Below are 11,162 nucleotides of genomic sequence, written 5' to 3'. Positions count from 1 at the left end.
CACACTTGCCTCGGGCTGCTCAGCTCAGCCGCAGAGCTCCTGCTCCTGCGGCAGCCAGAAGGGAACTGTGAGGCAGGCTCCGGCCTAAGTTGTTTATAAAGGCCTGGCCCTGCCCCCTTCTGGCCACGTGACTCACCTGGTCACCCTGGCAACCGGCACCTGAGCTGCCTGGGGGATTGGCAGCTCTGCCAATCACCCTCACAGTCACGGGGCACCTATGTGACTCCGTGACACTCACATGAGCTTAGGACCCAACCAGAAAACTATGAGGTACCCGTTGATAAATTGTCTTGGTCATTTGACTCTCTTAGCCATTTGTGTCTGCTGATCCTTCTGTTTAGTTGCAATTAATATCTTATGACCCCAACACAATTCCTGTTTTCTCCTACAAACAACCTCACCAAAAATCATTCAAACTACATAAATAATTCCTTGTTTGGTTTGTGTTATCCAAAACATAGGTAAGCATCAGGATAAAGATGAAATGAATTTTGCCAATACTTATTATAGCCACAGTAATATACTTTCTGCAGTCATGTTACCTTATTACAATTCTCCTTGCATGGCTACACTGAAGATAGGCTAATGGTAATAAATACATGTGAATGCATCAGCAGTAAAAATGATGGAATTCTCCTGCTGAGAAATCTGCTGTTTGAAGTGGTTGTAATAAAGGAATCTTAGTGAATATATGTGGCCTGATACAATAAATGTTATACAACAGTTACATGGGGGGAGAAGGGGTCTTCAAATTTACCTGCAAAAATATAGAGGCAATTAAAAATTTGAACTACTTTTCTAAAGCGGTTATTTTTTTACAGCAGTGCCCAGGAGAAAATAATCTAAAAAAGAAGAAACCAAAATAAAATAAGGCAGAAAAAAGTATCTCTTCTTCAAAATAACAAATTGCATCCATTTAAGGTGACACTAAGGCCTCTATACACAGTACATGTATATGTACTGTAATTTACATCTCACTTTCTCTTTTGTCTGTTAAAATGACTTTGGACTCCATTTGGCTTTTATGCAGCATTGATGCTTCTATTGATTTAAAAATCTTAATCCCCATGGAATACCTGTACCAAATGCATTCTATTCTGAAGTAAATATTTATTTGTAATGATCCAGTGATGGAAATAATCTCTATCTCTGTCATGCAATCTAAAAGTTTCAGAACATTATGTATTTGTTCTAAAGTAATGCCAAAAAAGAAAAAAAGGTTATCTTGAAAAAAAGCAGCCTTGAATCAGAAGGAAGAGCTGCATTCAGTGGGGATTTTTTTTCCCACATCAAGTCACTCAATTTCTTACTAATGTCTATTCTTTCTTTGCTCAGATGGAGCTCAGTTAATAACTTAAAGGGACATTTCATTGACATAGATAACCAAATAAAGAAACCAAACTCCTTGCAACAGATTATGGTGTAAGCAGGAGGTTGCACTTATTGGCTAATTGAGGGATGCAACCCTTGTGAGGGATGCAACCCCAAAAGCAGAGTTTGCATTCAGTCTCATCTCAAATACTTGCCTCAGCCCATTCATCACAAATAAAAAATAAGTATCAATGAACAGTGCCTAAACCTGCTACTCAGTATTAAAGGACATCACTTTTTATTACAATCCTTCTAGCAGATTCTGGGGTTTTCACTTCTGACCCTGTGGTCATGATTAGGCTGAATCAAATGCCCCCTGCTAATATGGGTTATCCCACAGGACCACTACCACCTGGGAAGCCAGAAATTAGCCATGTTTTGCAGAGGACTGTTCAAGTTGCGTGGCAGGCTCTGACTCCACAGAACTCTGACTGCATGGAATTCCTGATTGAGAACCCACTAAGCCCTCATCAAATAGTGACATTCTTCATTCAGGGATATTACTGAGGACTGATACTTTAGGTCTCTAAGCTAAGCCCTCTGTTTGTCCCCTTAGTTCTCCCCTCTTAATATCCTTTCTGACCTAATTAACTGTGGCCCCCTTGGGCTGCTCTCCCAACCTGTCTTGGTGTTCCTCTCCATACCAAATGAGACTAATTTGGTAGTGCTTTATTACCCTGGGCACTCACTTTACAAATGTTTAAATGACTATGCAAGAAGTAAATATGGGTTCTTCCAACTTTGTGGGCCTACCAAGGTTATTTTGGTCCCTATCATTACTCCGCCTTATGTACATTTGCCATATCCTTGAGGGATTGTTGCAACAGATAGGTATTCAAGGCAGGCCTCTTCTCTTACCATGTTCTCTAGGACTGTGATGAGGAATGGCAGAGAGCTTCTTCTGAGCTCTGTACCATCTGGGGATTCCCATTTTGCCAGGTAGAGTCACAACAAGTCAGCTGTTCTAACTCAAAGGGACCATCGTGCAACAGAGATTTAGCAAATCAAAGAATATTTAACTTTGGTTCCACCTCATGGTTGAAACTATACTAATAGCATCAGTGTTTGACCCTTAGTAGTTCCACTACCATAGTTTCACTAAACAGAAAGAGCAAGTTTGCTTGTAAATTGTGTTCTAAAATCATGCTTTATACCATGTAGACTAAGGGTACATATAGACATTACATTTAAATCAACCTAACTACAGTTGGGTTAGTTCACATGAGGTGAGCTAACTTAGATTGGGAATGAGTTAACCCAATCTATCATACGTTTGCATACATTGAGAGCCCAGCTCTGGGATTGGGAGAGCCCAGCTGCTCGCCCCAGACCTGAGGATGTGCTTCTTCTAGCCCTCCTGATCCCACTCCAACCCCAGGTGGACAACAGACCCACCATCCCCCCTACAAACCCCCCCCCCCCAAAACCGCAGGCTCCAATCTTGCCTGCCTCTGCCCACATCCTGAGTTGCTTACACCAGTTTTTCTGCACAGCTCTCAGCAATGATTAACAGCTATGAATGCTTCTCGCAGATTGCATGATGTCAGCATGGTTTTAGGAAGATCTAGTAGAAGCTGCCTGCCAAGCCAGGACTCTCTTGGTCTGCTGTCTGGTACCATGTAAACCAGTACAGCCTGTTCTATGGTCAGGTTGTGAGCAACTAAACTGGTGCCCCCACTTGGGCTAGCCTGGGTATGTGGAAATGCAGCAGGACTAAAAACAAGATGTATCGAAGGGCAGATAAGCTTTCTGTGAGTCAACAGCCATCCATACCTAGAGTGGAGAAGAGTGCCACCAGGTCATTTTGCCCAAAGAATCCCCAGTGATGCACTGCATCTAAAGTGCCCCAAAGGTTGCACCAGCCTTGGAACTGACTTGACTAATAGAAGCGGCTTCCATACATTCTTCAGGAAATTTTGCTATTACTGGGTTTGATAGCGTTATGCTGGGGCTTTTCCAACCTGCTACTAATTCCAGAATCTGTATGCTATACAATAACACAAAGAAAAGTATCAGGATATTTAATTAGTGGCAGGAAATGATTAGCACTGTGGGGAATGATGTAGATATGATGTACATGTATTCACCCTGGGCCTAAGAGAGTTCTCTTCCTGGTTCTGGATGAGAGGGGCTTCTGAGTGACTAAATCCTTTTCTTCTGCCTTGGAACAGGAAATCCTCACTGGTTACATCTGACAGAGTGAAGGTAGCATGATCTGGCAAATATTTTAGAAACATTTTAATCATATTTAAGAATAAAATCTAAGATTTAATTCTCTGTCTGCAATAGTGAGTTTATATTCTTATATTTCAGTCTAATATTAAACAGCATGAAATATTATAGAGGACATTATAAGTCAAATGACTACTTGCACTGTATTCTTGACCCAATACCTTTCTCCCGTGCTTGGAAGAACCTCTTAGTTGTTGTTAGCCAACCTCCCTCCTCCTCTTTAGCAAGCATCATCTAAAAATCTCTCTTCTGTGAAGTCATTCCAGTAGCTATGATGATGTGCCAGTCAGTGTCTGTTCTGAATGGCAGTGCAGGACTGTTTTTTATCCTAGAAGCTCAATGTGACAGAGATGTTAATTTTGCTGGCACGGTTCACCTGTTCTATAGCACTATCATAAAAAAATCAGTCTGGAAGGGACCTCAACTGGATATCTATTTCAACCCCCTGCTCAAGGCAAGAGCATTCCTCTCTAAAACATTTCAGACAAGTGTTATTTCTAACCTGGTCTTGAAAACTTCCTAGAATGGAGATTGTACAGTATACAGTGACAATTCTGTGTAGACTAACAACATTACACCTAATTTTGGGTAACTTCAGACCTGAATTCAGGCTTGAACTTTGTGACTCCATTTCTACGTTGGACACCTGGGCTCGAGTCTATTTTTTCTTGTTCATGTTGAAAATCACTAGAGTAAGGACTGAGGGCTCCCTGGGGTGTCTGGAAAAAGCTCTCAGATGTACAGAATTTATTTTTAGTGGCTTGGTTTCTGGTCCTTGAGAGAGTCATAGTTCAAAGAAGCCCTGATACTGAAAGAAGTTCTGCTCAGCCACTAGCCAAGTAAATTCAGTAGAAATAAATAATGATCTAAGACATTGGTTTTAAATCTGTGGCCCACAGACCCCTGGGGGTCCGCAGATTATGTTCAAGGGGTCCACAAAAGATTACTCTGATCAATCAAAAGTATGTGAATACCCACGCTTACAATCCAAAGGCATCCACACCTTTATTTGAACTTTTTTTTAGGGATCTGCAAATAAAAAAAAGGTTGAAAATCACTGATCTAAGATTCAGCCCCCAGATATCAGTCTCATGCAAGTCTTACCTATTTGATCCATAGAACCTCTGAACAGAAACCACTTAGGGAGAAGAGTGGTCACAGAGATGTCTTCTTGTGAAACGGCTTAAGAATTGAACAAATCTGCTGTCATTCTGTAGTAAGAAATAATATGGAAAGCAATGAAACTGCTTAAGCACTTAGGTTGGAAGGCTGTTTATAAAGGTTACATTTTTCTAGGTTTAATCTGGAATAATCTGTAGTCTGAATTAAAATTAGCTCCAGTCCAAATTAACTAATCCTCACTGAATGAGGATTAAAGTTAATGCATGCTAGGGCAATCCAAACTGGGCAATTTAAACTGTATTGATTAACTTGTATATACAGGGTTGCTTTTAGGAAAACCAGTCCTTAGGGAGTCAGATAAGCATTCCTTAGGAATGCAGGTAAGCACTGCATATATTAAACCCCACAAAGGAAACTCAGCTGAGTTTTTGGAATGCAACAGAGGATATCAGGCACAAAGTAACACCTTTACAAAGTCAAATGTGCCAAGAACACCTCACTGTTACTAAGTATCAGTGTCCTGACTAGGCCCCCAGCCCTGCCCAAGCACATGGGCTACTGGTCTGTGAAGAAGGGGGCAAACTACCTTGATCATCTATTAACCCTTAATTTGAACTGAAATTTGAATCAAACTGTGTGATGTGAATCAGTTAACACATCTTAGAAAACAGTGATCATATCTACAAATGGCCCAAGTTATCAGTACTCTGTAAGATTTCAGGTCTTTTTACATGGGGCACTTAGCACTTTAGATTATAGTAAGAATTAACACAACTCAGAAAGCTTTCTCTGCTGTTGCACATTAATGCTTACTACTAGCTAGATATAGTTTATACTGCACACTGGAGTCTTGAATCAGCTCTGATACCATCTCAGGGCTCAGACCAAAAATAAACCAATTGCCCTGGGATGGCATCAGAGCCAGTTCAAGATTTCAGTGCAGTTCCAGGGCTGAGATTTTTTGTCTCAGCCTAAGGATGCACTGGAGCAATCCCATGCTGCTCCCTGACTCTGCAGCAGGTCCCAGGGACCCTGTTTAGAGGCCAGTGCTATAGCAAGGTGGGGGGCAAGCAGGACGACTGCCCCAGGCGCCAAAGCAAAGGGGTACCAACAGGAGCAGCTCATTTGGGGATGGCACAGGGGTGGGGAGGAGGGCAGCTCCCACCACTGCATACGCTCCCAGGCAGGGGTCGTGTGACCCCCGATCTGGCTGTGAGGAGAGAGTGGGCTGTTGCTGTGGGCTTGCCCCAACCACCAAACTTCCTAGCTACAATACTGGCGGAGGCAGAGAGCATCAGGGGACCTGGGACTGAGGACCCAACCGTAGGGCTCCCTGCTTCCATAGCAGGTCCCACATTACTTCTCTCTGTGACTGGACCCAGGGACGAGCACAGAGGCAGGGAGTGGTGAGATCCAAGTCTCACAGTCCTCCCTGCCCCTGTGCTAAGTAAAACACAGGGTCCAGCATGGAGGCAGAGTGCCACAGGACATGGGATCCAGTGTGGAGGCATAGAATAGGAGAGTCCCCACCCTCCCACCACAGCACAGGGGGCTTTGACTGACAGTCAGCTGTTTGTTGGTCAAAGTCCCTCCACTACACTGGAGCAGGTTCAAGACTCTGGTACTGTGGGAGGGTTGGGACTGACAATCAACTGTTAGTCAAAGCCCCCCCACCACAGTGGAATTTAAATTCACTCAGATGCCATGGAGGGGCTTTGGCTGGCAAACAGCTGATAGTCAGTCCCAGCCCCCCCCCCCCAACTAGTCTCTGATCCTATTATGTCTGTGGAACAGTTAGATGTTCAGTATGTGTGAAGTAGCAGGATCTGGAGATACTCCTCGCCAGAAAAGTCTTAACTTTGCTACACTAGATAGCACTTAGCATGTGTTTACTGCTTGAATGTAATGCTAGTGTTTTAAGTACAGTAAAAATGTGCTAAATGTACAACAACCCCCTGAGCTGTGTGTGTGAGGATATCTTAAACTTGCACTTTCTTACATCTCGATTTTGGCTGTTTTACCTAGCAGATTCATCTGTTGTTGCCTGCTTGTGTGTGTATGCATTCCTTTTACTCAGTTCTGCTACTTTCCATTTAGTCATTAATATAGAATTTAAATGACTTATATATGATTTATCATCTCTGAATCTGGATTATTACCTGTAATTGTTGATGGGCCCAATATATGCCTAGTGTATATCCATGGAAGTCTGATAGGCACTTTTGTTTTCTATTTCTCATTTACTGTACTCATGTTGTGTATATTTAAAATAAGTTTGAGTTTAAAGATTGAAAATAATCTTTGGCTTGACTTTATCAGCATTATAGATCTATGACAAATATTAACACCACATCCACATAAGTACAAACATTTGGTAGGCTTGTTTTTAACATTTTCACAGTACATAATACAGTACATAATCCTCTGGAATTAGATTATAAGCATAATAGTCAGGGTTCTTATTTTTTTAATACAGCATCTGCCAATCCGTCTAATCTACCTATCCTTCTCTTTTCATAAATTGACAGATTTTGAGGTCAGCAGGATCATCTAGTCTGTGCTGTAGTCAAGTACAGACCTAAGTAATTCATCCAGTAATGTGTGCGCCACCTGAATCCAGATGCTGGCTGGCCAGAGCCACACTCTGGCTGCCAGCCAGACTCCATGCACCCAGATTGTCACCTCTGAAGCCCTGGGAAGTCCCCAGGACCCCAGGTAAAGCTGTTGGGGCCAGCCCAGAAACTGGCACCAGCCTTCTCTACCCCACACAGGGCAACTTGCCATGCACCAGAGCATGCATACAGGTGTGTTCCCTGGGGACAAGTAGCAGTGGCACAAATATATGCTGTTGCTATCTGTCCCCAGGGAAACTCACGTTCCTGCTCAGAGGGATGCACCCTTACAGTGCAAACCATAGATAAAACTATTTCATATACATAGGAGACCCTAAAACTTTTCTCTCTTCTGAATGTCCATGAATTCCCAAAAGCACCATAGTGATTTAAAAGCACAGATGTTGTTGATTTTCACTTAGGATACAGTATTTCAGCACTGGCCTCATCACTAACACATACCTGAGAATAACTCCTGCCAAGTTCTGTTTGAGACATTGAAAAACAATGTTAGCCATTTTTACCATAGCACCAAAGTGGGAGCTCATATTCTGTTGGCCTGTATGCCACATCCATCACCATACTATCTAAAACACCTTTTACAAATATGAAGCAAACCAGAGGCATGCATGTCTAAGGTAGAGGTATCCTTATTAGTTTCCCTTCTCACTTAGCCAAAGCTTAGGCAGTCTTGAAAAAGTGAACACTTAGAATGTGTCCACACAGGTGTGTACATGCAGTTTGTGGTGCTTCAAAGCACGCACATTGCACATGCATGCATTCACCATGCTGCCAATTAGTATCACGGTTGTGGGGGTGAGGGGGGTGGTTATACCAGGATGTCCAGGTGTCAAAAAAAAAAAAATGTCAAAAAAAAGGGGGGTGGTACATGGCAGTAGAATGCACTACCTGAAACCAGAGCCTGGCCCGCCAGACCACACTCCAGCTGCTGGCCATATTTTGCACACCCAGATCAACACCTCTATAGTACTGGGAGGTCCCCAGAACCCCCAGTAAGGATCTTGGTGCTGGCCCTAGGCTCCTCTACTCCACCCAGGGTAACTTGCCCTGTGCCAGAGTGCATATGCAGGTATGTTCCCTGGGGACAAGTAGCAGTGGCACAAATATAATGCAGTGCTCTTTGCTGCCCAGGGCTGTGGGTCGAACTTGATGATCTCTTGAGGTCCCTTCCAACCCCTAATAACTATTAGTATGAAACTATTTGCCATTGCTGTTTATCCCCAGAAGAATGTATGTTCCTGCTTGTAGGGATGTGCTTTTACAGTACAAAACATAAATAAAATTATTTCGTATTCATATGGGGACTGTTTTTCAAATATAGTCACAAATATTTTAGGATATCCAGATTATATGTTTGGTACTCTAAATAGCATTTAGAGGTCAGCTTATTTGAAATTTGGATGCTCCCTCTTTAAAGTTTAAAACAGTTAAAGTTCCATCAATAAAATGGTGTCAGTCAACAATATTAAAAAAAAAATCTCTTTTAAAATAATGTTATTCATTTATTGATATAGTAATGAGCAGTCCAATAAGTTGAAAGGGCCAGATCTGTACCTGTTTTGATTTCTTTGTACCTGTTACCACATATTCATCAGAGAATCTGCTCCAAGGTTCACTTTTAAGGGGTTTTAATAGGGTTGTGTGAAGCTTCAGTCCCTGATTCGATTTGGCGGAGATTCAGCCAGATTCAGTGGCAGAATCTCTGAATCCTGAATCGAATCAGAGGACCCTTTAATCTCTCCAAATCAATTCAGAAATTCAGACAGATTTGGCAATTCGGACATAGATACAGCTTTAAATGTTTTTTCTACATACTTCTAAGTAGCTGGGGCTCTGAACACTGCAATGCTGGGGAAGATGCAGCATCCCACAGAAGCACAGGGGGCTCCAGATTCAGATTCGGCTGAATCAAATCAGGGACAGTGATCTGAATCAATGGATCGAATCACTGTTCCCAATTAGGGCTGAATCTCAATCGAATAGGGCCCATTTTGCACAGCCCTAGTTTCTAACTGTTTTCACACTGTGCTAACTACTGGGATGAATTGGTGTCTGAGCTACTGCAGTTTGATTTTATGCAAATACTTTTAGTGTTGATTGTTATTCAGGAGAAATTAGTTGAGATTTAATGCCATGTCTGCCAATCCATCTAATCTAGTTATAATTGATACATTAATGAATTTTGGACATTAAGACAGTATCCCAACTGACTTTTAGATCATGGTTTTAAAAAATATCAGTGCTCTGTTAATTAGGCCTTTCATCTTTAGCAAATTTCAGTTTGTAGAAAAAGCTACAGTATTAAATCAGAATTGATTTCTGTCATGTCAAGTTTGGATCCATCCCTCAGATAAAACAGAATTGTTAATTTACAATTTACAATATAGGAATTGTCTTAATATGTTATCTTAATTATTATAATTTATATTGCATGGACAGGACTCTTGATGGTTTGGCAGGATCACAGGATGTAACAACAGCTGTGTTCAATTACAGTTTTTGTTGCTTTTTCCTGTAAAAGTTTGGAAATTATGCTTTAATAAATGTTCAAATTTATCTGGATTGTCTAGAAGTAAATAGAGGTATCTACAGAGACACACTGCTGCTGCTATGAATGCTTCTGTGATTTGTTATTACATTTGCCTAAGTCTATTCTTATTAATGGAAGACAGACAGTGATGAAAAATGCCACAAGTTGCTTTCTGATGTCTGGCAAGCTGTGTAAGGTCAAAGTTGCAGTATTTATCACATTGTCAGTGCACCTCAAAAGCCAGTATTTATCTAGATCATTTAAAGTGTTGCCAGCTTGTATATTGTTTTCCTGGCAATTAACTTTTGTGTGCTCAATTTTTTTTTTCCTGAGAATATCTCATTTTTCAATGTGGAAGATTTTTACTTATTGAAATGCCAGTCATTGACCTATATCTGCCTCAATGTCTAGCACCCAGAAATAGTTGTGCTGTAGTGTCACAGTATCTATGTTGTTTGGCACTCCAATCTCTCCTCAACCCATGCCTTTTTAGCCTTTTGCTGTGGCTCAGACTATGCCTTCCTTATGGTTATAAATATATCAGCCTCTGCTCATTCTTGTAAAGTGCCTACAACCCTTCAGGCACAATAAAAATAATGAAAAGCAAACTAGAAGATGATTAGGATAAATGAGACTATAAGACTCCATTGAGATCCTGTATTGGTAGAGTAACCTTTCCAGGATGATGGCTAGATTGATAGTCTCTTCTTTAAGTCTAGCAATCTGAGACAGCATTAAAGAAAAATATGATTAAAACAAAATAACAATGGTATTCTGGAAGAGGGATTGTGCTCCAGCAGATGGATCACAGAGCAGAAACTTTCTAACTACTAAGCAAGTTCCTTGATGTCATTTTATCTTAATTTCAGCATTTATTTAAAAAAAAAAAAAAAGATTAATAATGCACACAGTATCTCTTTGTACCTCTCAGGAAAATGTGTGAGAAGGGCAAACATTATCTAATTAGCCTCGCACTTTAGCAATGTAAACTGCTCTACTGCTGTTAATAATCATGATCCTTATGATGTCCTGTGTTACAGTAGATACTAAAAGAGCACTTCATGGCAGAAGGCCAGGTGAGGTGGCCAGAAGACCTGATTACTATGATCAGAATACCAAAACAAGCACAAGGCAGCTACAAACCCCTGTCTTTGTCTTTGATTTTTGCCATGCAAAACATCTCAGTGAAACCAAGGATCTACCTTGGCTCCCTGTTTGTTATGTAGGTTATATTTCCAACGACAGTTACATACAGTGCTTACTCTTAGAAACAG

General features: G+C 41.3%; 1 protein-coding gene across 1 annotated transcript in view; it reads left to right on the top strand.

The window, feature by feature from the left end:
• Positions 1–11,162, top strand: part of UNC13C (unc-13 homolog C) — a 517,638-nt gene that overhangs the window by 161,561 nt on the left and 344,915 nt on the right. The window lies entirely within an intron of this gene.

Source organism: Crocodylus porosus, unplaced genomic scaffold, assembly GCF_001723895.1.
Source record: "Crocodylus porosus isolate Cpor-Errol unplaced genomic scaffold, CroPor_comp1, whole genome shotgun sequence".
NCBI classification, from domain to species: Eukaryota; Metazoa; Chordata; order Crocodylia; family Crocodylidae; genus Crocodylus; species Crocodylus porosus.
This window is presented reverse-complemented; position numbering and strand designations above follow the sequence as displayed.